Here is a 23,865-nt window from a genome sequence, read left to right on the forward strand (position 1 = left end):
GGGATGTACAAAGCAAGTAAACAGCAAATTGGAAAGTGGTGGAAGAAAGCACGATACTGGGAGAGAGGGAGGGTGTGAAAAAGGCCTGGGGTGGGGGGCAGCCCAGAAGGACTGCTGTAGTTCTCAGCTTCACAGGAGAATCCCCTGGAGAAAACAATGATGGCTGGGCTCCATCCCAAGCCAGCTATTCCAAATCACTAGGGGTGTGGCTCTGGCAACAGCATTTTTTCAAGGTTTTCCAGGTGGTTCTTCCCGGCAACCTGGTTTGAGAACCACTCTTTTCACACAGGGGCCAGAGTAAGACAATAAACAGACACACCTGAAGTTGTTCTCAAACTTTATTAGGAGGTAAGCCGCCTGGAGAGCTTGGTGAAGTTGTGGGTTTTCTCAAACCCACCCCGCACCTCCCCCAGAAGATCAGCTTCAGTTGGTCTGGATGAATCTACGTTTATAACAAGCTCCCAGAGATCCCGAGATACCCTGGGGAAGAGATGGTGGCTGAGGAGCAGAAGAGAGGTGAAAGTCTAATCCTGAAGATGACCCTTCCTAACCTTGGTCCCAGAGTGAGCTCAGTCAAACTCAGTCCCGAAAAAGGTAACAACTTTTTTTTTTTCTTAAAATGAAATGTGGTATAGGATAGCAGAACATACGACTACTTATGAAAATTTGGTTTGCCCTGAAATTTCGATCTTTCTAAAACTACTTGAATATTACTGCATGGCTACCAGGTAACCTCTTCAACTTACTTTACACAGAAACAAACCTACCATGATGGTCTGAAAAGGACACAGTATTTGAAAATGTATGGTTTTCTAAACTGGAGAGCTCTATCACACTGAGCATGCTTTAATAAGATGATTTTCTGATAATTAATAAGTATCCTTGAAAATTAACACCAGACAGCTTTTAAGAAAGCCAGTACCTATACATACAAAGTATTTATCTGAATGACCTCTGAGATTTCTTTCATTATAAGAGATGAAGAATTCAAGTCAAGAATATCCACTTTTATCCCCCTTAACACCTGCTAAATCATCATTGGTTATTTTGTCATCCACTTCAACATTCAAGCAGATTTCAGTGTAACAAAATGCCATAGAAAGCAATTGTTGCATGAGATAGTATTCAGAAAAATGTAAATGAAGGGTTCTTTGCTGGGCATGCTCAGAAAATCCCAGCCATTTAATCAGGACCGGATGATGAATCAGATTGCCCACAACTGTGTGACCTTCCACAAATAGCTCGGCCTTCCTGGACCATAGCTTCCTTGCTTATAAAATTAGCCTCTAATAATAGCTCCATTTGCTGAGCTCCTGTATGTTAGGATTCTCATGTGTACTTTTATACAAAGCTCTATGAGATATCATTCCCTTGTACGATAAGGAAAATTGAAAATCCAAGAGGTTAGGTAATTAACCCAAGGTTAAGCTCCCAAATAGCAGAACATGAAGCCAGTTTTACTCTCATTGAGCATCTGGAGTCCAGGGCCCACGCATTGCTCACCACTGTGTCCCTTGGTTTTAGCACAGTGCCTGGCGCATAACAGAAGTTCAGTAGACATCTCTTAAGTCGCTGAATTAACATGGCTCTTTTAAAAAGTCCCCCTAATTACTGTATGATATATCCATCAAAAAGTGGGTGCTGGGATTAACATCTTAAAATAAATTGTATGGCCCCAGTATAAGAAACTTTTGAAAAGCTCAGAATTTTGTCTCCAGGGAGTTGAGAGAATGGGGCCACAGGGTTGCTGGGTGGCAGTTTGCCATGGTAACCAGAACACAGGATAGGGCAAGTGCCCTGGTGTACTCCCCACCTTCTTAGTTTGAGGATTTTTTAAATCAGTTGGCTAATCTCAGTTTTCTCATCTGTGTGAGCCACTGTGAAGCTAGTGATCCCTGTGTTTCATTCAAATGCAAATTCCAGCATACACACTTTTTTAAATAAAAAGGCAGTTGCTGCTGCTGCTGCTAAGTCACTACAGTCGTGTCTGACTCTGTGCGACCCCATCCCTGGGATTCTCCAAGCAAGAACACTGGAGTGGGGTGCCATTGCCTTCTCCAAAAAGGCAGTATACCAACACGTGTATACCTGTGGTAGATTCATGTTGATGTATGGCAAAACCAATACAATATTGTAATTAACCTCCAATTAAAATAAATTTATATTAAAAAAATAAATATCACCCAACATTCACTCGTCTAGGGGAAAATCCAACTCTAATTTGCAAAGGGCTATTTCTAAATAGGTTCACTCAGATCTTTTGTAGATTGTGTTTATCCAAGGATCTGCAGTCCTTCTTCACTCAGTTTTGTTGCTGTTCCATTGATGAGTCATGTAGGTAGCCTCTTTCAGATGACAAGGAAGGGCAAATCCAATGTTATATTCAAAGTGAGCAAAAGTGCTTCAATTTCACTCAGTGGTCCTTGAGTTTTCTCTTACCAAGATTAGTCTACAAAGCATTAAAAAAAAAAAACTATAGAAAATTCTATGCAAATAAAAGTGTTGTTAGACAGCATGTTCAGGACATGGTAAGGGCCAGTGAGTCCAACGTTATTCTAGTTTTAGAACCTGACCCTTAACAATTACGGTTACGGGATGGCTGCTCGATAAATCTTAGCCCAGGCAGAGAAATGGAAATGGGAATCTGAGGATGCATCCCGACTACCCAGGAGAGGGAAGAGTAAATCTAGCTTAGGTCAGAGGTAACTCCTTTGCAGTCTGACTTCATGAGGTACCAATTACTATGTCTCTGTCATCCGTGCTGAGAGTCTGTTCTTTTTCATTCCATTTCTCTCTTACCCATTTAATCGACATTGTATGTTTACTGTGTGTATGAGGTGGTGAAGATCAAAGAAGCAGTTGAAAAAGGGTCTTAACTTTTAGGGGAGGGAGACATACAAACCAAAACTCAAGTGCCACCAATGACTACTAGTACTAAAAACTCAGACTTTGGACACAAACAGACCTGAGTTTTAATCCCAGGTTGACTGACCAGCTGCATAAACCCAAATAGGTTATTTCACCTTTCCGAGTTTAGCTTCCTCATCTGCAGTCAACCAGTGAATAACAATGATGATAATGATATTTATTTCATAAACCTATAATTACTTAAGTAACATGCATATAAAAGGTCATGGACTCGATTATATATATGAGCCTACAAAAATAAGAGCTGTTCAGGGTATGCAGAGATGAGAGAGTCATTAATTTTAACCGGGGTCATGGTACAGGTTTCCTAGATGCTTCATAGACTCACTGCCTTTGATCCCAAAGAAGAGTCCTTTCTTCTTGAAACTCACTTGCTTTTGCTGGTTGTATAGCCTGATCCAGTGTTTATCTCAAGATCTGTTACAGAGGCCTCTGATTCTTCGCTGACTCCTTTTCCTTTCTCTCCCCCAAGGTTTAGTACTTGAGTCCTGCATCTTCCATTTGACCAGATTCCCTCTTAGGGATCAACTGCTACATCTGTGCTTCTGACACCTTCATCCCCACCTTCAGAGCTGAGTGGACCTTCAAACTAGAAGGGCAGAGCACACACCAAAAAAAGCCAGACAGGGCAGGGCTACAACATTTGCCAGAGAACACAGAGCTGAAGACCAGAGGGCAACCTCTGGGCTCATTGCAAACACAAGCCCTCTTTGCAAAGGTCCACCTCTCCTGTCAACTTCTCTGGGTTGGGGGAAACACTGCCATGCAAACTTCCTAAAGTACTGCTCTTTATTAGTTTTCCTTCCTTCTTCAAGGTCTCCCTGTTACCTTGCACTTCAAACATAAGCTTCTTGGCAAGGACCCCTTCTCTGCACTCATCAGTACACTGACTACCTCTCCCCAACGCTACTCTCATCAAGCCATCTCTTTGCTGACAAATTTGGTAGCCTGTTTATTTCAAAGTAATCATAGATGCAAAAGAGCCTAGTGTTTTACCACACACCTAGGCTATTCACTAACAACTCATATTTTTAGACAGATGAGGAACCGTTTTGTGGGTTGGTAGATCGTGCACATGCATGTGGGTATGGTTTTGCCATTTCCGTGTGGTGACTCCACACGCTTGATGTTCCCTTTCCATGGATACCCCTAGAGATGGACCTCTTCCTTCTATCCCCTTTACAGGGAAGACTTCTGACTTGCCTCTGCATACAACCCAAAATTTCTAGACACAGGCTAGAACAGTCAGAGCCAGAGGGGAAACAACTATAGCTCTATTGCAGGTCCAGATGCAAGATATTTATAGTGTTATATACTACCTTAATGGAAACTTGCAAAAAGAACAAGCAATGTTCTAAACAGACACTTGCTTTTTTTTCTGTAGAACAGAGAGTATGTTTTTTATTGCTCAGTTAAATCTGAACCTCTCGGTTGGAAAGACAATGAGATTTATGCTTCCCTAAGAGTTAAGCTCTCAAACTGCACATCTGAAGACTCAGCTAACATTCACAGAGAGGGAGAACTCAAGCTCTCACTCCTTCAACAAATATTTCTTGAGATCATGTTATGGTCACAGCCCTGTGCTAGATACTTTATGGGGCAAAAAAACCCTCAAGAGACTTCTCATCTATTAAAGTGCACTATATAACTATGCAAACAATGCAAAGATTCACATTTGGATAAGACACAAAGAGAAAAATATGTGTTATAAATGATTGAGGAAATCAGGAGAAAGAATGTGTTTGGAGAGATCCCAATATATTTACAAGTATCCTGTTATTTGAACTGGAACAATAGGTAAAGTTTTTGACAGGTAGAGGTGAGGAGGGAATTTTATAGGTTGAATGATATGAGCAGAGTAAGGCATGGGGTTCTGCAGAAGACAGTGAACAGCCTAGTTTGACTATACATACAATAGGTTTGCAGAAGTAAAATGTGACAGGGTTGGAGAGGGAGGCAAAGGTCTAGACATGAATGGCCTCAATTTTCAAGCTAAGGCATCTGTTATTAGTTTAAAAGTAAGTTCAAATCCACTGAAGGATTTTTGATCAACCAAGATCTACACTGTACTTTATGTGGCTAAATTCCCACATAAAGGCTTTGCCCATGAGTTGGTCAAGGTCCTCCTCATTTTTTTCTTGTGGGAGTTATTGACATAGTAACCAGTCTTCCATCGAAAACTAATTACCTGAGGGTATTCATGAGTAAGTATGTTGTTATTGTGTGATATCTGTATTGTCTGACCTACTAATTCTGTTCTGATTATGTCATTGCCTAATTTTCTCTCCTACTGTATGGCAATATAATACTACAATATAATATTTTAGATGGCAGAGGCCATATCTCACTGGTCTCTCTACCCCCACTGATTAGCATAATGTTGACCTGTGGTAGATTTGTCAAGACCTTGTATCGTAGTCGTGGAGTAAATGAATGAGAACGTGCAGGCAGAAATTTCACTTGGAGGATTACTGATGTGAACCAAGTGACAGCAAGGCTAGAACTGAGGTTGGAGTATTGGAAATGAACATGAGAGATGCAGCAAAAATAGGTTAAGCCCTAGAACATTTTCCAAAACTATAATGGAAAAGTACAATCTTGTTCCTCTTTTGTGAGTTATAGACTGCCTTAGTAACTAATGATTTAGGCTTACTGGTCTACATATTTAACAAAGAAAGCATGGATCAGGATAGTTGTCACAGAAAATACAGGAAATATGTCTTGTTCTCCTGCCTTGGATGTGGATGTGTTGGCGTACACTGCAACACACAAGCAAATGTACACAGGCACACACACACGCGCACACACACACAACCATCCTTGATTTCTGGATTTTACTACCAATTAAGAAATAAAACACAAGACTAACTGTGACCAAAGAAGCAATGAGACCCAAAAGAAGCAAATACATAACAGATGTTTCAAAATATAAGTCCTTAAGAAATAGTAACAATTAACAAAGCATCTTACCAACAGATATAACATAGCCATTGAGCTAAATTTTTTTGTGCCAGAAAAGAAAAAAAAAAAAAGATTAAGTTAACATTGATAGCCAAACAGACAAAAAATGTGGTTAAAATGGCTAAAATTTGAAACCCTGAAAAGCTAGCAAGGATGTGGAGCAAAAGGAACTCTCATTCATTGCTGGTGGGGATGCAAAATGGCATACCAACTTTGGAAGTTAGCCTGAGAATTTCTTACCAAACTAAACACACTCTTACCATATCACCCAGCAATTATACACTCAGGTGAGTCAAAAATTTACATGTCCACAAAAGTCTGTACACAAATGTTTATAGCACTTTTATTCATAAGTGCCAGACACAAAAGCGACCAAGATATCCTTTAATACGTAAGTAGATAAGCAAGCTGTAGTATATCTATATAATGGAACATTGTTGCTGTTGTTGTTTAGTTCCAATGATATGTTCAACTCTTTGCGACCCCATGGACTGCAGCCCACCAGGCTCCTCTGTCCATGGGATTTCCCAGGCAAGATTACTGGAGTGGGCTGCCATTTCTTCCTCCAGGGGGTCTTCCCAACCCAGAGATCAAGCCCATGTCTCCTGCACTGGCAGGTATATTCTGTGCCACTCACTGGGCTACCGGAGAAGTCCAGGAGGAGCTCTGCTGTTGTTCAGTCACTCAGTTGTGTCTGACTCTTAGTGGCCTCATGGGCTGCAGCACGCCAGGCTGCCCTGTCCTTCACATCTCCTGGAGTTTGCTCAAACTCATGTCCATCATGTCAGTGATGCCATCCAACCATCTCATTCTCTGTCGTCCCCTTCTCCTCCTGCCTTCAATCTTTCCCAGCATCAGGGTCTTTTCCAGTGATTCAGTTCTTCACATCAGGTAGCCAGAGTATTGGAGCTTCAGCATCAGTCCTTCCAATGAATATTCAGAACTGATTTCAAGATTGCCTGGTTTGATCTCCTTGCAGTCCAGGGGGTTCTCAAGAGTCTTCTTCAACACCACAGTTCAAAAGCATCAATTGTTTGGTGCTCAGCTTTCTTGATAGTCCAACTCTCACATCCATACATGACTACTGGAAAAACCATAGTTTTGACTAGACCTTTGTTGGCGAGGTAATGTCTCTGCTTTTTAATATGCTGTCTAGGTTGGTCATAGCTTTTTTCCCAAGGAGCAATTTTTTTTTTAAATTTCATGGCTGCAGTCACCATCTGCAGTGATTTTAGAGCCCCCCAAAATAAAGTCTGTCATTGTTTCCTTTGATTCCCCATCTATTTGCCATGAAGTGATGGGACCAGATGCCACCATCTTTATTTTTTGAATGTTGAATTTTAAGGCAGCTTTTTACTCTCCTCTTTCACCTTCATCAAGAAGCTCTTTAGTTCCTCTTCACTTTCTGCCGTAAGGGTGGTGTCATCTGTGTATCTGAGGTTATTGATGTTTCTGCTGACAAGCTTGATTCCAGCTTCTGCTTCATCCAGCCTGGCATTTGGCATGTTGCACTCTGCGTAGAAGTTAAATAATCAGGGTGACCATATACAGCTTTGATGTACTCCTTTCCCAATTTTGAACCAGTAATCCATTGTTCCATGTCCAGTACTAACTATTGCTTCTTGACCTTCATAGAGGTTTCTTTGGAGGCAGCTAAGGTGGTCTGAATGGAGATTTATTCATCAATTTAAAAAAATTAGCTATCAAGCCACAAAAATATAGGGAAGAAACTTAAATGTATATTTACTAAGTAAAAAGAAGCCAGTCTGAAAAGGATGTATATTCCAACTATATGGCATTCTGAAAAGGTGAACTATAGAAATAGTAAAAAGCCTGGAGTTACCAGTAGGATGGAGAAGGAAGAAAGAAGTGAAGGATAAATAGGTGGAACACAGAAGATTCCTCTATGATACTATATTGGTGGATACATATCATTATATATTTATCAAAGCATGTAGAATGCATAATATGAAGAGTGAGCCCTAAAGTAAGCTATGGGCTTAGTTAATAATAATGTACCACTGTCAGTTCATCAGTCTTACCAAATGTGATTTCTCAGGTGACTGCGAGGTAAAGAATCCGCCTGACAGTGCAGAAGACGCAGGAGATGCAGCTCAATCCCTGAGTTGGGAAGATCCCCTGGAGGAGGGCATGCGACCCATTCCAGTATTCTCACCTGGAGAATCCCCTGAACAGAGGAGCCTGGCGGGCTACAGTCCATGGGGTTGAACAGAGTTGGGCACAACATAACAACTGGGCACCCATGCATGCAGTCATCTTATGTACCGTATTAATACAAACTACTGACACCAGAGAATCAGTACCTGAGAGTGGGAGGGGATAGATAATAAAACATAAACCACCCTTAATTATTTAAACCAGAGGGAATTTAATAACAAGGACTAGTTACATAGGTGAGGTGGAAGATGAGAATAAGAGAGGGCACAGACAGTGAGGGCAACTTGATTTGCAACAGCAGGAAACAACATCTACCCTTAAGCTGAAAAGACAAAGGGAGAGAGCCCTTATGAGAGCCAGGGGCTGGGGCAGAGAGGAAGCTGGAACCACTATGGCCCATAGGAGCTGGGGACACCGAGAAGGTTGCTAACACTAAAAAAAAAAATGATACCGAAGTAGGAAAAGAGGAAAGAGACCCATGCATCTCCCTTCCACCTACCCTGGTCTTGTGGGTACCATTTATTAGCTAACCCTAACTACTGTAGGAAGCAGGCAATGGGACCATAGGAACCAGAGCAAGAGAAGCGGACAAAGATGGGGGCAGTCTGGCCCAAGACCAGCATAGCATCAGAAGATAATAGTGATAGTAACAGAACAAAGATCCTAATGAAGTTAATTCATCAGGTTTTAAAAAATGCTTTAACTATGGAAGTACATTAGGAAAAAAAAAAAAAGATGTAGATATTACAACCAAAATTCAGAAAGTAGCATTGGTATTTACCAGAAATATCATTTCTGCCCAGTTTCCATGCCTCTTCTTGTATTTTCTGCTCCCCACCAATTTCCAGCAGTGAGATTACACACCTGAGCCCATCTGGTTCTCTCTTCTGGGAATTGACAACCAGAGACACTAGCTGAAGACATGAATGACATCCATAGTGACAAGAAGAGGGGAAAACAGGAAAAATCTAACTTCCTAGTTCACAGTGAAAAGACGTGAGACAACCCCTTTATTCATGCTGGCTTGGGTGAGCTTGTTTTTGCTAACAGACTCCCTAAGATAGTCAGCTATAAAAAGTCATAATTCAAGATTTCAGATTGAAACTTTCTGCCGTAATTCCTGTGATAACATGTATGAGATACATGAATGGGACATTTTATCATTATTAAGTATTCATTGTGTGTGTGTTCATTCACTTGGTCATATTACTGATTAGGCCCAAAGAACTCTGCAGAGGACCCATGGTACAATACATATCTGTACCACATTTAGAAGAGTAGGGTAATCAAAACAATGAGCTCAGAAGAATACAATGAGGTAAAAAGTTAAGGTTACCAGCTGTCACACAACCAAAGGAAAACATTTTCTATGCCAGTTGTTAAGAGAAAACACAGGTGCAAGGAAGATGTCCAGGCTATAGGAGGAAACACAGAAGATATTCAAAGGCAATTATAAAAAAAAAAAATCTACTGAAAGCCCTACATCAGGATATGCCAGAGATAGAAAGGGTTATTGATTTATCATAAATTCTTTCAAGAGCAACTTTTTACTACTCCACACTTTTCTATTCTACTTCCTTTGAAATAGCTTTCCCCTTCATCTATCCACACAGAAATTCTGGAGTTGAGGAATAACTGAGCCCTCAGCATGCATCACATGGTGTCAGTGGGAAACTGGAGAAATACGTGTTTGCATGTGTATAAAGAAGTGAGGGCTCTGGAAGGCATATTGACTAAATTCCTGAAAGCATTCTCATTTGATTCTATTTGGAAATATAATATGGCACAACTTATTTGCATGCTTTTATTATTCTCCATAACTATAAAGCTATAAGAAAGCCTATATTTTATAAAGATTCGATCAAAAGGAAATTATCATTGGAAAGAGAAACTTGGCATGATGATGTGATGAAAGTTCGGATTGTTCTTGCTGCAAATGGTCTACTGTATATATTGCAGCAAGATATGCTGCATCTTGCTTCAGAAAGACCCACTTTGAAAATATCAATCATCCCATTTCTACAGTTCACTAGATCTGAGAGGAGCCTGCGTCAGAAGCAAAGGCTACGCGTACCTTCCAGTTGTAGGCTAATGAACTGTTTTCCTGGTTATAGGCTAATGAATTGTTGTTTAGTTGCTAAGTCATGTCTGACTCTGTGAGATCCCATGGACTGTAGCCCCCTAGGCTCCTCTTGCCATGGGATTTTCCAGGCAAGAATAAAGGAGTGATTTGCTGTTTTCTTCTCCAGGAGATCTTCTTGACCCAGGAATTGAACCTGAGTCTCCTGCATTGGCAGGTGGATTCTTCATCACTGAACCACCAGGGAAGCCCAGGCTGATGGATAGTGACTGTTAAATCAGGAAATTCTAGAGAATCATAAGAAATATCAGCTCCTGCAAAAACTGAAGACAACAAGACAAACAATAGCCTCCCCCCCTCTTATATGGATGTTTTGAAGTAATTTAGCCCCTCCAGAGTGCTGTTTATATACTGCAAAGGCTTACACTTAGGTTGAAGGACCTAGAGGTGATCTGGTTGCTTGTTTTTAATTTTCTGGACATGGGGCATGTGGGATGTTAGTTCCCAGACCAGGAATCGAGGCCATACCACGTGCAGTGGAAGCGTGGTCTTAACCATGGGACCACCAGGGAAGTCCCTGGGTTCTTACATTATAGATGTGGGAATACAGCTCTGAAGACTTTTGAAATGAACAAGTGTTTTAGTGTCAAACTGAACATTATATATCCCACAGCTGAATGTCTTCGAATGTGCATAAGTGTGTTTTCATCAAAAAAAAAAAAGGAATGCTCTTCATATGCAGTGAAAATGAGCCAGAGACCCTCTACCTCTTGTCAAATTAAAGGTCTGTTTGGAATGAGCATCAATTTAATAGCTAAGAGTCTCTTTATATCCCCCTGTTACACAGACATTCCTAAAAGAAAACTTATAAAAAGTACTATTCTTTTAAGAACTGTTTCACTTTAATTACTCAGTAAATATAACTTTTTTTTGTTAGAAAAAGACACCCCCCAAATAGAGTTGTTCTTTCTAGAAGATCTTCATATAGACGTTTTGGAATTAAAGCTTCCTTCTTACACTATCTGGATTGCAGTTTTACATGAAGCTATTTTTAGTAGAGTATAGTATTCTATAGTCTGTCAGGTATTTAAATCATCTTTCAACAGATGTCTTTTTAAAATTCATAATTTTGCATACATTGTCTCATGTGATTTTCACAAAAAAAAACCCTTTGAAGTAAGATACTGTTTTAATCTTTATAAGTACAGATTATCCAAGGGAAATTTCACAAAACTAAAGTAACAGACCAAGAGGCCCTCAGAGATACTGACCCATGTCAGAATCACTTAGTGAGGGAGGGACATGAAAAATTCAGATTCTTAGGCAGTTCCCCCAACACTTCTGAATTAGAATCTTTGGGAGCACAGCCCAGGAAGCACTATGATAATCTGATCATATCTGACTCTCTTCTGAGTCCTAAGACTCTGGCAGAAGATGTTCAGGGACTTCTCTAAGACTGAAAAGAAAGCTTGATGAGTATCGCCACTCAGCATAAAATCTTGAACATACTAGGTTTCTATTTACAATTTCATTTTAAGGGAAAATAGGGTGGGTGTTTCACTGTTTAATAATTTTTAAAAAGCACCTGCATTTTTCAGATGAAGAACCCAGTCCCATAAAGGCCAAAGGTCAAGCAGCTCATGAGGACAAATCCAGGTTCTAATGCCTTGATTCTTATTCCAGGGCTTTTTTCCATTACACGACAGTGAATCTCCCTGCTAAGGAAATGTGCTCTGGTCAGAGCCTCTGTTGTTGCAGATTTGCAAATACCAGATGCGTGCACATAAATACAAGATCAGCACTTCAGTAGAGCTTTTGCAAACCAGACTATTAATTGTTTTCCTATGAACCGCTTGGTTAATCAGACAGCCTGCAGGAACTTGAAAGCAGGTAGAGTGGGACTTGATCATCTGGATCCCTGATCCCTACCTATCCATCCATAGATGCCCCTATTCCAGAAGGAGCTTGGCCTCTTGCTGTATCTTTCTACTTTTCCTACTTCTTATGCAGTTTGGGGACTTTAAAGACCAGAATGATGAAGACAGACTTACCTTAAAAAATTATAGAAGTATAGTTGATTTACAATATGTTATTTTTGGGTGTACAGCAGAGTAGTTCAATTATACACACACACACACACACACACACATATGATTATAAGAAGATATTAAGAGGTGGCAAGAATACATAGAAGAATTATACAAAACAAAACAAATAACCATGATGGCATGATCACTCACCTAAAGCCAGACATCTTGGAATGTGAAGTCAACTGGACCCTAGGAAGCACTGAACAAAGCTAGTGGAGGTGATAGAATTCCAGCTGAGCTATTTCAAATCCTAAAAGTTGGTGCTGTGAAAGTGCTTCACTCAATAAATATGTCAGCAAATTTGGAAAATTCAGCAGTGACCACAGGACTGGAAAAGGTCCGTTTTCATTCCAATCCCAAAGAAGGGAAATGTCAGAGAATGCTGAAACTACCATACATTGCACGCATTTCACATGCTGTCTAAGTAATGCTCAAAATTGTTCAAGCTAGGCTTCAACAGTATGTGAACCAAGAACTTCCAGAAGTACAAGCTGGATTAGAAAAGTCAGAGGAACCAGAGATCACATTATCAACATCCATTGGATCATAGAAAAATCTAGAGAATTCCAGAAAAGCATATACTTCTGCTTCATTGACTATGCTAAAGCCTTTGACTGTGTATACCACAACAAACTGTGGAAAATTCTTAAAGAGATGGGAATACCAGACCACCTTACCTACCTCCTGCCAAACCTGTATACAGGTCAACGGACTGGTTCAAATTGGGAAAGGAGTATATCTTGTCACCCTGCTTATTTAACTTACATGCAGAGTACATCATGCAAAATGTCAGGATAGATGAAGCACAAACTGGAATCAAGGTTGTGGGGAGATATATCAATAACCTCAGATATCTGATAGAAAGTGAAGAAGAACTAAAGAACCTGTTGATGAAAGTGAAAGAGGAGAGTGAAAGAGCTGGCTTAAAACTCAACATTCATACAAATTGTGAAATTATTTGTTCTAGCCCTGTGAAAAATACTGTTGGTAGCTTGATAGGGATTGCATTGAATCTGTAGATTGCTTTGGATAGTATACTCATTTTCACTATATTGATTCTTCCAATCCATGAACATGGTATATTTCTCCATCTATTAGTGTCCTCTTTGATTTCTTTCATCAGTGTTTTATAGTTTTCTATATATAGGTCTTTAGTTTCTTTAGGTAGATATATTCCTAAGTATTTTATTCTTTTCGTTGCAATGGTGAATGGAATTGTTTCCTTAATTTCTTTTTCTACTTTCTCATTAGTGTATAGGAATGCAAGGAATTTCTGTGTATTGATTTTATATCCTGCAACTTTACTATATTCATTGATGAGCTCTAGTAATTTTCTGGTGGAGTCTTTAGGGTTTTCTATGGAAAGGATCATGTCATCTGCAAAGAGAGTTTTACTTCTTCTTTTCCAATTTGAATTCCTTTTATTTCTTTTTCTGCTCTGATTGCTGTGGCCAAAACTTCCAGAACTATGTTGAATAGTAGTGGTGAAAGTGGGCACCCTTGTCTTGTTAGGGGAAATGCTTTCAATTTTTCACCATTGAGGATAATGTTTGCTTTGTGTTTGTCATATATACCTTTTATCATGTTGAGGTATGTTCCTTCTATTCCTGCTTTCTGGAGAGTTTTTATCATAAATGGATGTTGAATTTTGTCAAAGGCTTTCTCTGCATCTATTGAGATAATCATACAATTTGTATGGAAATACAAAAAACCTCAAATAGCCAAAGCAATCGAGAAAGAAGAATGGAACTGGAGGAATCAACCTGCCTGACTTCAGGCTCTACTACAAAGCCACAGTCATCAAGACAGTATGGTACTGACACAAAGACAGAAATATAGATCAATGGAACAAAATAGAAAGCCCAGAGATAAATCCACACACCTATGGACATCTTATCTTTGACAAGGAAGCAAGAATATACAATGGATTAAAGACAATCTCTTTAACAAGTGGTGCTCGGAAAACTGGTCAACTGCTTGTAAAAGAATGAAACTAGAACACTTTCTAACACCATACACAAAAATAAACTCAAAACTATAAAACTCCTAGAGGAGAACATAGGCAAAACACTCTCCGTCATAAATCACAGCAGGATCCTCTATGATCCACCTCCCAGAATACTGGAAATAAAAGCAAAAATAAACAAATGGGATCTAATTAAAATTAAAAGCTTCTGCACAACAAAGGAAACTATAAGCAAGGTGAAAAGACAGCCTTCGGAATGGGAGAAAATAATAGCAAATGAAGCAACTGACAAACAACTAATCTCAAAAATATACAAACAACTCCTGCAGCTCAATTCCCAAAAAATAAATGACCCAATCAAAAAATGGGCCAAAGAACTAAATAGACATTTCTCCAAAGAAGACGAACAGATGGCTAACAAACATGAAAAGATGCTCAACATCACTCATTATCAGAGAAATGCAAATCAAGACCACAATGAGGTACCACTTCACGCCAGTCAGAATGGCTGCGATCCAAAAGTCTACAAGCAATAAATGCTAGAGAGGGTGTGGAGAAAAGGGAACCCTCTTACACTGTAGTAGGAATGCAAACTAGTACAGCCACTATGGAGAACAGTGTGGAGATTCCTTAAAAATTGGAAATAGAACTGCCTTATGACCCAGCCATCCCACTGTTGGGCATACACACCGAGGAAACCAGAACTGAAAGAGACGCATGTACCCCAATGTTCATCGCAGCACTGTTTATAATAGCCAGGACATGGAAACAACCTAGATGTCCATCAGCAGATGAATGGATAAGAAAGCTGTGGTACATATGCACAATGGAGTATTACTCAGCCATTAAAAAGAATACATTTGAATCCGTTCTAATGAGGTGGATGAAACTGGAGCCGATTATACAGAGTGAAGTAAGCCAGAAAGAAAAACACCAATACAGTATACTAACACATATATATGGAATTTAGAAAGAAATAATGATGACCCTGTATGCGAGACAGCAAAAGAGACACAGATGTATAGAACAGTCTTTTGGACTCTGTGGGAGAGGGCGAGGGTGGGATGATTTGGGAGAATGGCATTGAAACATGTATACTATCATGTAAGAAATGAATCGCCAGTGTATGTTCGATACAGGATACAGGATGCTTGGGGCTGGTGCACTGGAATGACCTAGAGAGAGGATATGGGGAGGGAGGTGGGGGGGTGGGGTTCAGGATTGGGAACTCATGTACACCTGTGGCAGATTCATGTCAATGTATGGCAAAACCAATACAGTATTGTAAAATAAAGTAAAAATTTAAAAAAAAATCAACATTCAGAAAATGAAGATTATGGCATCTGGTCCTATCATTCCGTGGCAAATAGATGTAGAAACAATGGAAAGCATGACAGACCATTTTCTTGGGCTCCAAAATTACTGCAGACAGTGATTGCAGCCATGAAATTAAAAGACACCTGTTCCTTGAAAGAAAAGCAATGGCAAACCTTGACAGCATATTAAAAAGCAGAGATATTGCTGACAAAGTTCCATATAGTCAAAGCTATGGTTTTTTCCAGTAGTCATGTACAGATGTGAGAGCTGGACAATAAAAAACTGAGAGCTGAAGAACTGATGCCTTCGAACTGTGGTGTTGGTGAAGATTCTTGAGAGTCCCTTGGACTGCAAGGAAATCAAACCAGTCAATTCCAAAGGAAATCAATCCTGAATATTCAGTAGAAGGACTGATGCTGAAGTTGAAGCTCCAATACTTTGGCCACCTGATGTGAAGAGCCGACTCATTGGAAAAGACCCTGATGCTGAGAAAGACTAAAGGCAGGAGGAGAAGGGGATGACAGAAGATGAGATGGTTGGATGGCATCACTGACTTAATGGACATGAGTTTGAGCAAATTCCAAGAGATGGTGAAGGACAGGGAAGCCTGGTGTGCTGCAGTCCATGGTGTCGCAAAGGGTCGGCCGCAACTGAGTGACTGAACAACAACAGTATGTATGTGTGCTAAGTAATTTAAGACATATCCAATTCTTACAGCAAAGTAATTCAATTATACATACCTATGTATTTATTCATTTTCAAATTATTTTCATTGATCATGTTACTTTTTCTCTCCTTGGTTACCTGCATTCTGATAACTTCTAAGTAGGCTTTCCTGTGTTTTTTTGTTTTGTTTTGTTTTTGTTTTTGTTTTTGTTTTTTTTTTTGCTTTTTGTTTTTGCCAAGTCATGTCTTACTCTTTGCAATCCCATGACCTATAGCCCAGCAGGCTCCTCTGTCCAGGAGATTTCCAGGCAAGAATACTGGAGTCAGTTGCCATGCCCTCCTCCAGGAAATCTTCCCAACCTATCGATTATACCCATGTCTCTTGCAATCTCCTCTACTGGCAGATGGGTTCTTTACCATTAGTACCACCTGGGAAGCCTCTCTCTCTCTCTCTCTCTCTATATATATATATATATACACACACACACACATATATATATATATATATATATACACACACACACACTCACACACATATATATTGCTTTTTATAATTTTTCCTTTATAAATTATTATATATAAATATTGAATATAATTCTCTGTGCTATACTGTAGGTCTGTGTTGTTTATTTTACATATAGTATTATGTATTTGTTAATCACAACCTCCTAAGTTATCCCTTCCTCCAGTCCCCCTTTCCCGTTTGGTACCATAAATTTGTTTTCTGGGTCTGTGAGTCAACTTACTGTTTTATAAATAAATTTATTTGTATCGTTTTTTTAGATACCACATGTAAGTGACATAAGATATTTGTCTTTTTCTGTCTATCTTACTTCACTTAGTATGATAACCTCTAGGTATGTCTGTTTGCTCCAGATTTAATAATTTCATTCTTTTTTATGTCCATGTAATAATTTATTATATGTATATTGTCACCCTGCTTATTTAACTTGTATGCAAAGTGCATCATGAGAAACACTAGACTGGAAGAAGCGCAAGCTCAAATCAAGACTGCCGGGAAAAATATCAATAATCTCAGATATGCAGATGACACCACCCTTATGGCAGAAAGTGAAGAGGAACTAAAAGCCTCTTGATGAAAGTGAAAGAGGAGAGTGAAAAAGTTGGCTTAAAGCTCAACATTCAGAAAGCGAAGATCATAGCGTCTGGTCCCATCACTTCATGGGAAATAGATGGGGAAACAGTGTCAGACTTTGTTTTGGGGGGCTCCAAAATCACTGCAGATGGTGACTGCAGCCATGAAATTAAAAGACACTTACTCCTTGGAAAGAAAGTTATGACCAACCTAGATAGCATATTCAAAAGCAGAGACATTACTTTGCCAGCAAAGGTCTGTCTAGTCAAGGCTATGGTTTTTCCAGTGGTCATGTATGGATGTGAGAGTTGGACTGTGAAGAAAGCTGAGCACCAAAGAATTGATGCTTTTGAACTGTGGTGTCGGAGAAGACTCTTGAGAGTCCCTTGGACTGCAAGGAGATCCAACCAGGCCATCCTAAAGGAGATCAGTCCTGGGTGTTCATTGGAAGGACTAATGCTAAAGCTGAAACTCCAATACTTTGGCCACCTCATGCCAAGAGTTGACTCATTGGAAAAGACCCTGATGCTGGGAGGGATTGGGGGCAGGAGGAGAAGAAGGGAACTTTCAGCTTTTCACCATTAAGTATGAAGTTAGCTACAAGTCTGTCATATATGACCTTCATTATATTGAGGTAGGTTCCCTCTATGTCTACTTTCTGAAGAGTTTTTATCACAAATAGATGTTGAATTAAAAACTTTTTATCATCTGCTGAGATGATCATATATCTTTTATTTTTCATTGTGTTAATGTGGTATATCACACATTGATTTGCCGCTATTGAAATATCTATGCATCCATACAAAAAATCCAATTTGATCATGATATATGATCCTTTTAATATACTGTATTGTATATAATGTATTGCATTCAGTTTACTAGTATTTTGTTGGATTTTCGAGTCTATGTTCATCAGTGTTGACAGTGGAAGTGAAGTCGTTCAGTCGTGTCCGACTCTTTGCCACCCCATGGAGTGTAGCCCACCAGGCTCCTCCATCTGTGGGATTCTCCAGGCAAGAATACTGCAGTGGGTTGCCATTTCCTTCTCCAGGAGATCTTCCCAACCCAGGGTTCAAACCCAGGTCTCCCGCATTGCAGACAGACACTTTACTACCAGTGACATTAGCCTATAATTTTCTTTTTTGTGGTACCTTTGTCTGATTTTGATGTCAGGGTGATGGTGGCCTCATACAATGAATGAAAGTGTTCCTTTATCTGCAATTTCTTGGAATAGTTTCAGAAAATTGGTGTTAACTCTTCTCTAAATGTTTGATAGAATTGGCTTGTGAAGCCATCTGCTCTTGGACTTTGGTTTGGTGGGAGATTTTAAATTGTATATTCAATTTCAGCAGTTGCAATTGGTCTGTTCATATTTTCTATTTCTTCCTGGTTCAGACTTGGAAAATGTACCTTTCTAAGAACTTATCCATTTATTCTAGATTGTCCATTTTATTAACACATAGTTGCTTGTAGTAAGGAGTCTCAAGGTTTTTTGTATTTCTGTGGTGTCAATTGTAACTTCTTTTTTTCTGATTTTGTTGATTTGGTTCCTCTCCTTTATCTCTTGATGAGTGGGGCCAAATGTTTGTCAGTATTTTTTATCTTTTCAAAGAACTAGCTTTTAGAATAAATTTTCTCCATTTCCTACAACTTGCTTGGAACAGCATGATCCATGAATTGCCGTGAAAGGTCATGATTGTACCAGGGATAAGCTCAGTGTTCAGGCTGCCTCTTCCTAGCGATTAAAATACATTCAACTGAAAATACTTAGTGAAAGAAGGATATTGCAAAGAAAAGTCTGTTAAAAACATTCTGGGGAGAAACCCCTGGGCTCACAGGTACCCACTAAATATTTCTGCCTTTGTATATATGCATTGATCAAAGCAAATAAATTTGACAATTTGAGTTTACTTTTCCTTTTTTAAAAAAATCCATGTATTCTCTATCCCCTTTTCCCTCAACTCAATAAAACTAGAAATAGAAACTCCTGAGATATGATGATGTGTAGCAACTGTATATGTCACAATTCATGAAATGTGTGTGAATTACATAAAAATACTGGAATAATATCCAGCTAAGAGATTAATAATAAGTATCTTGGGAAACTATCTTAGACAGTTGTACCCTATATATAGTATCACTTTTGACATCTTGGAGTAATTTGTTGAGGTCCCCAATAACTGTAATTTATGATGACAAGCTGGACATGGTAATGTATATATATCCATTTGTCATTCCTAGTTAAATATGTACCTAAGTACCTATTTGTGCTGGAGATATGAGGAACTCTTCAGCCATAGCTTGTATTACATGACCTCACTGCATCTACCTGAAACCAAGTGCATCAAGGTGAGCATCACTGTGACCTATGGGTGGATGTTTTCTGTTCCCCGAGGATCATGTAGAGATGAATACTCATCATGTATACATAGGAAGGCCAGAGAGTCTGCAATGACACATTGAAGTCAGGAGGGAGTGAAAGATTTAAATAAACAAAAGAATCTGCCAGAAGATAAGAGCCAAAAAAGACACCTAGAGAGAAACTAAAACTCAATGGGTGAAAGCAAGAAAGAGCAGTTCAGTTTTCAGTGGGTTTTCTCTTCTAGCTTCAGACCACATGCATCCTCCCCAAAAGCCCCCATTGCTTGGGTTGTTAGGACAGTTCTCTATCTCTTTCAATCAGTGCAAAAATGCCTAACTAAATATTCAGCAAGAAACAGGAAATAGCAATAAATATTGAGTTTGTGTTTTATTTCATAAAGAAACTTAACTTTGAAACTGACATTACAGTGTTCAAACAACCTACCTAAATACAAGTTTCTGTGGGTGGTGCTGTTAGTGTGTGTATTTGTTTCAGCTAATGCCATTTTTTCTTTTAAGAGCAAGAAAAATAAGGGTCATGGTGCATATTGGTATTTTCCATTAATTAAAAATTAATTAGCCTAAAATTTTAACTATTCAACTATTTTATGCTTTTCTTCCAAATAAATGAAGAATTTGAAGACAGTTAAGAACTCAGCAAGTTGGGCATTGAATAAAAGCTGAGAAGAGTGAGTCTTCACTAATTCCTTTCTTCTCTAACTGTCCAGTAATCTGATGTATCTCAAAAGAGTCTGCCCAAATTCTTCAAAGTAAAATTACCTCTGGGCTTTGACCAGACATTTTTCAAGGATAGGATAATTTATATCTAAAAGAGATTATTTCAGAAGGCTTTCAACAGCAAGGAGTGGCTTATAATGAAAATTACTTTCTCCTTCTAGCACAGCATTGTATTGTGATATGGAATTTTCATGTGCTCACATGTAGCTGTTTCCTTATAAGCATCAATACAAAATAGAATCTAAATAGGAGCCATTAGGGTTCCAGGGACCAGGCACTGGAACAGGTGTCAGAGCCCAGGACCCAGCCTTGGCTCTTCTAAAATGTTACAGGAGCTGGACCACAGTCACCTAATCTACCTAGTTTTACAATGATTTCTCTGAAAAGCATGCAACTAAACTAAGTCAGGTATCCCTTATTACACTGAAGTGACACTTGCCTTTTATCTGAAATTTTCTAGAAGCTCATTTAGAGGTGAGAGTGATACTAAATATACTGTGTAGAGTAGCTAAGTTTTATAATTAACTGTATTCCTTTTCACAACATGAAGACAATGGGAGCAACCTGCTTAGAAAGCCACAAGAAAATGAATTTTTATATGCTCGAAAAGACAGTTATACTAAATGATCTGTAAGGTCAATTTATGGACACAAATTGTATGATTCTCATTTCACATAGACAAAGTACATCCTTACAGCCCCTACCAAGTGAAAAGGAGTAGCAGTTGGGACTTTGACCCATGAAATGTTAGAGCAATGATTTTTCAGCACTTAATACACTGGCAAGTAGCATGGTTGATGGCTCTTTCACCTGAACTTAAACCTGGAGAAATACCAACATACAATATTAAGGAAGAGTACAGAATGTTGTTAATGAAAAGTGAGAGTAGCTGTAGGGGCGCAGAAGTATTCATTTGGTTCAGGAGGAAGACAGGATAAAGAAACTTCAAAATGAATAAGGAACAGAAATTTAGGTGAGAGCTTTTATAGCTTAAGAGGAGTCTCCCAAAAACTAAAAACAAAAGCATAACTTTAAAGTCAGGAGAATGCAATAGATAGACTATAGGAAAAGAAACATACAAGAAGCAAACAGAAAATACAAGATATTTAAGTTGAAAGATGTGTACTTTAGCAGTAACTACAATACATGCAATTTTTAACTACATAGATCAAGACTTTCAGATTGCACTAAAAAGGACACTATCCAGCAATATATCCAACACAAGAGACATTCTAAGAGGAGAATATAGAAAAGCTGAAAACAATGAAAATGGGTGGATGCATTAAACAAAGATGTCAGCAGTGAGCTGAATTTTGTTTCAGCTTCAATATGCAAGTCCTTTTCTCACAAAAGCAAGCTGAACAAAAAGAAAATCAATAACTTTTCTTAAATCAGGACTGAGTCTGCAGGACTAACTACCATCTCAAACTCTGAAAATATAGACAAACCCAGAGAGTTACAGCCAAGATCAGCTCAGAAGCCATGGAAGCCGCACAATGGTAGGAATGCTTCAGTGACAATTCTGATTAATTTCTGGGAAATGAACATGTATTAAAAGTGAAAATCCAAGGGTCATTTTGTCCTTTTCTTTAGGAACCCCATGAGGTTCTCAGGGTAAAGATCCAAGAAAGTTCCCACTGTGGCTCTAGGAGTCAGTTCAGTCCCTCAGTCGTGTCTGACTCTTTGCGACCCCATGGACTGCAGCACTCCAGGCTTCCTTGTCCATCACCAACTCCCAGAGCTTGCTCAAACTCATGTCCATAGAGTCAGTGTTGCCATCCAACCAGCTTGAACTCTGTCATCCTTTTCTTTTACTGCCTTCAATCTGTCCCAGCATCAGGATCTGGTCAAATGAGTCAGTTCTTCACATCAAGTGGCCAAAGTATTGGAGTTTTGGTTTGAGCGTAAGTCCTTCTGATGAATATTCAGGACTGATTTCCTTTAGGATGGACCGGTTTGATCTCTTTGCAGTCCAAGGGACTCTCAAGAGTCTTCTCCAACACCACAGTTCAAAAATATCGATTTTTTGGTGCTCAGCTTTCTATATAGTCCAACTTTCACATCCATACATGACTAGTGGGAAAAGCCATAGCTTTGACTAGATGGACCTTGTTGGCAAAGCAATGTCTCTGCTTTTGAATATGCTGTCTAGACTTGTCATAGCTTTTCTTCCAAGGAGCAAGGGTCTTAATTTCATGGCTGCAGTCACCATCTGCAGTGATTTTGGAGCCCAAGAAAATAAAGTCTGACACTGTTTCCGCTGTTTCCCCATCTATTTCCCATGAAGTGATGGGACCAGATGCCATGATCTTCGTTTTCTGAATGTTGAGCTTTAAGCCAACTTTTTCACTCTCCTTTTCACTTTCATCAAGAGGCCCTTTAAATCTTTGCTTTCTGCCATAAAGGTGGTATCATCTGCATACCTGAGTTTATTGATATTTCTCCCAGCAATCTTGATTCCAGCTTGTGCTTCATCCAGTCTGGTATTTCTCATGATGTACTCTGCATAGAAGTTAAATAAGCAAGGTGACAATATACAGCCTTGACATACTCCTTTCCCAGTTTGGAACCAGTCCATTGTTCCATGTCCAGTTCTAACTGTTGCTTCCTGACCTGCATACAGATTTCTCAAGAGGCAGGTTAGGTGGTCTGGTATTCCCATCTCTTTCAGAATTTTCCACAGTCTATTGTGATCCACATAGTCAAAGGCTTTGGCATAGTCAATAAAGCAGAAATAGATGTTTTTCTGGAATGCTCTTGCTTGTTCAGTGATTCCATGGATGTTTGCAATTTGATCTCTGCTTCCTCTGTCTTTTCTAAATCCACTCGAACATCTGGAAGTTCATGGTTCACATACTGTTGAAGTCTGGCTTGGAGAATTTTGAGCATTGCTTTGCTAGTATGTGCAATGAATGCAATTGTGTGGTGGTTTCAGATGGTAAAAGCATCTGCCTACAATGTGGGAGACCTGGGTTTAATCCCTGGGTAGGGAAGATCTCCTGGAGAAGGAAATGGCAATCCACTCCAGTATTCTTGCCTGGAAAATCCCATGGATGGAGGAACCTGGTACCCTACAGTCCATGGGGTCACACAGAGTTGGACACAACTGAGCGACTTGACTGACTTTTGAACATTCTTTGGCATTTCCCCTCTTTGGGATTGGGATGAAAACTGACCATTTCAGTCCTGTTGCCACTGCTGAGTTTTCCAAATTTGCTGCCATAGGGAGTGCAGCAATTTCACAGCATCATCCTTTTGGATTTGAAATAGCTCTCCTGGAATTCCATCACCTCCACTAGCTTTTTTGTAGAGATGCTTCCTAAGGCCCACTTGACTTCCCATTCCAGGATGTCTGGCTCTAGGTGGATGATCACACCACTGTGGTTATCTGGGTCATGAAGATCGTTTTGTATAGTTCTTCTGTGTATTCTTGCCACCTCTTTCTAATCTCTTCTGCTTCTGTTAGGTCTATACCGTTTCTGTC

The 23,865-nt window shown here is 39.4% G+C and overlaps 1 long non-coding RNA gene across 1 annotated transcript in view; it reads left to right on the plus strand.

The window, feature by feature from the left end:
• Positions 1–477: 477 nt before the first annotated feature.
• LOC121816999 (uncharacterized) overlaps positions 478–23,865 on the plus strand; it is a 108,628-nt gene continuing 85,240 nt past the window's right edge. The window contains exon 1 of the long non-coding RNA XR_006056767.2: positions 478–594. This is a non-coding gene — a long non-coding RNA (uncharacterized LOC121816999). The remainder of the gene's footprint in view (positions 595–23,865) is intronic.

The sequence above is a fragment of the Ovis aries genome, chromosome 17, assembly GCF_016772045.2.
Source record: "Ovis aries strain OAR_USU_Benz2616 breed Rambouillet chromosome 17, ARS-UI_Ramb_v3.0, whole genome shotgun sequence".
Taxonomy (NCBI): domain Eukaryota; kingdom Metazoa; phylum Chordata; class Mammalia; order Artiodactyla; family Bovidae; genus Ovis; species Ovis aries.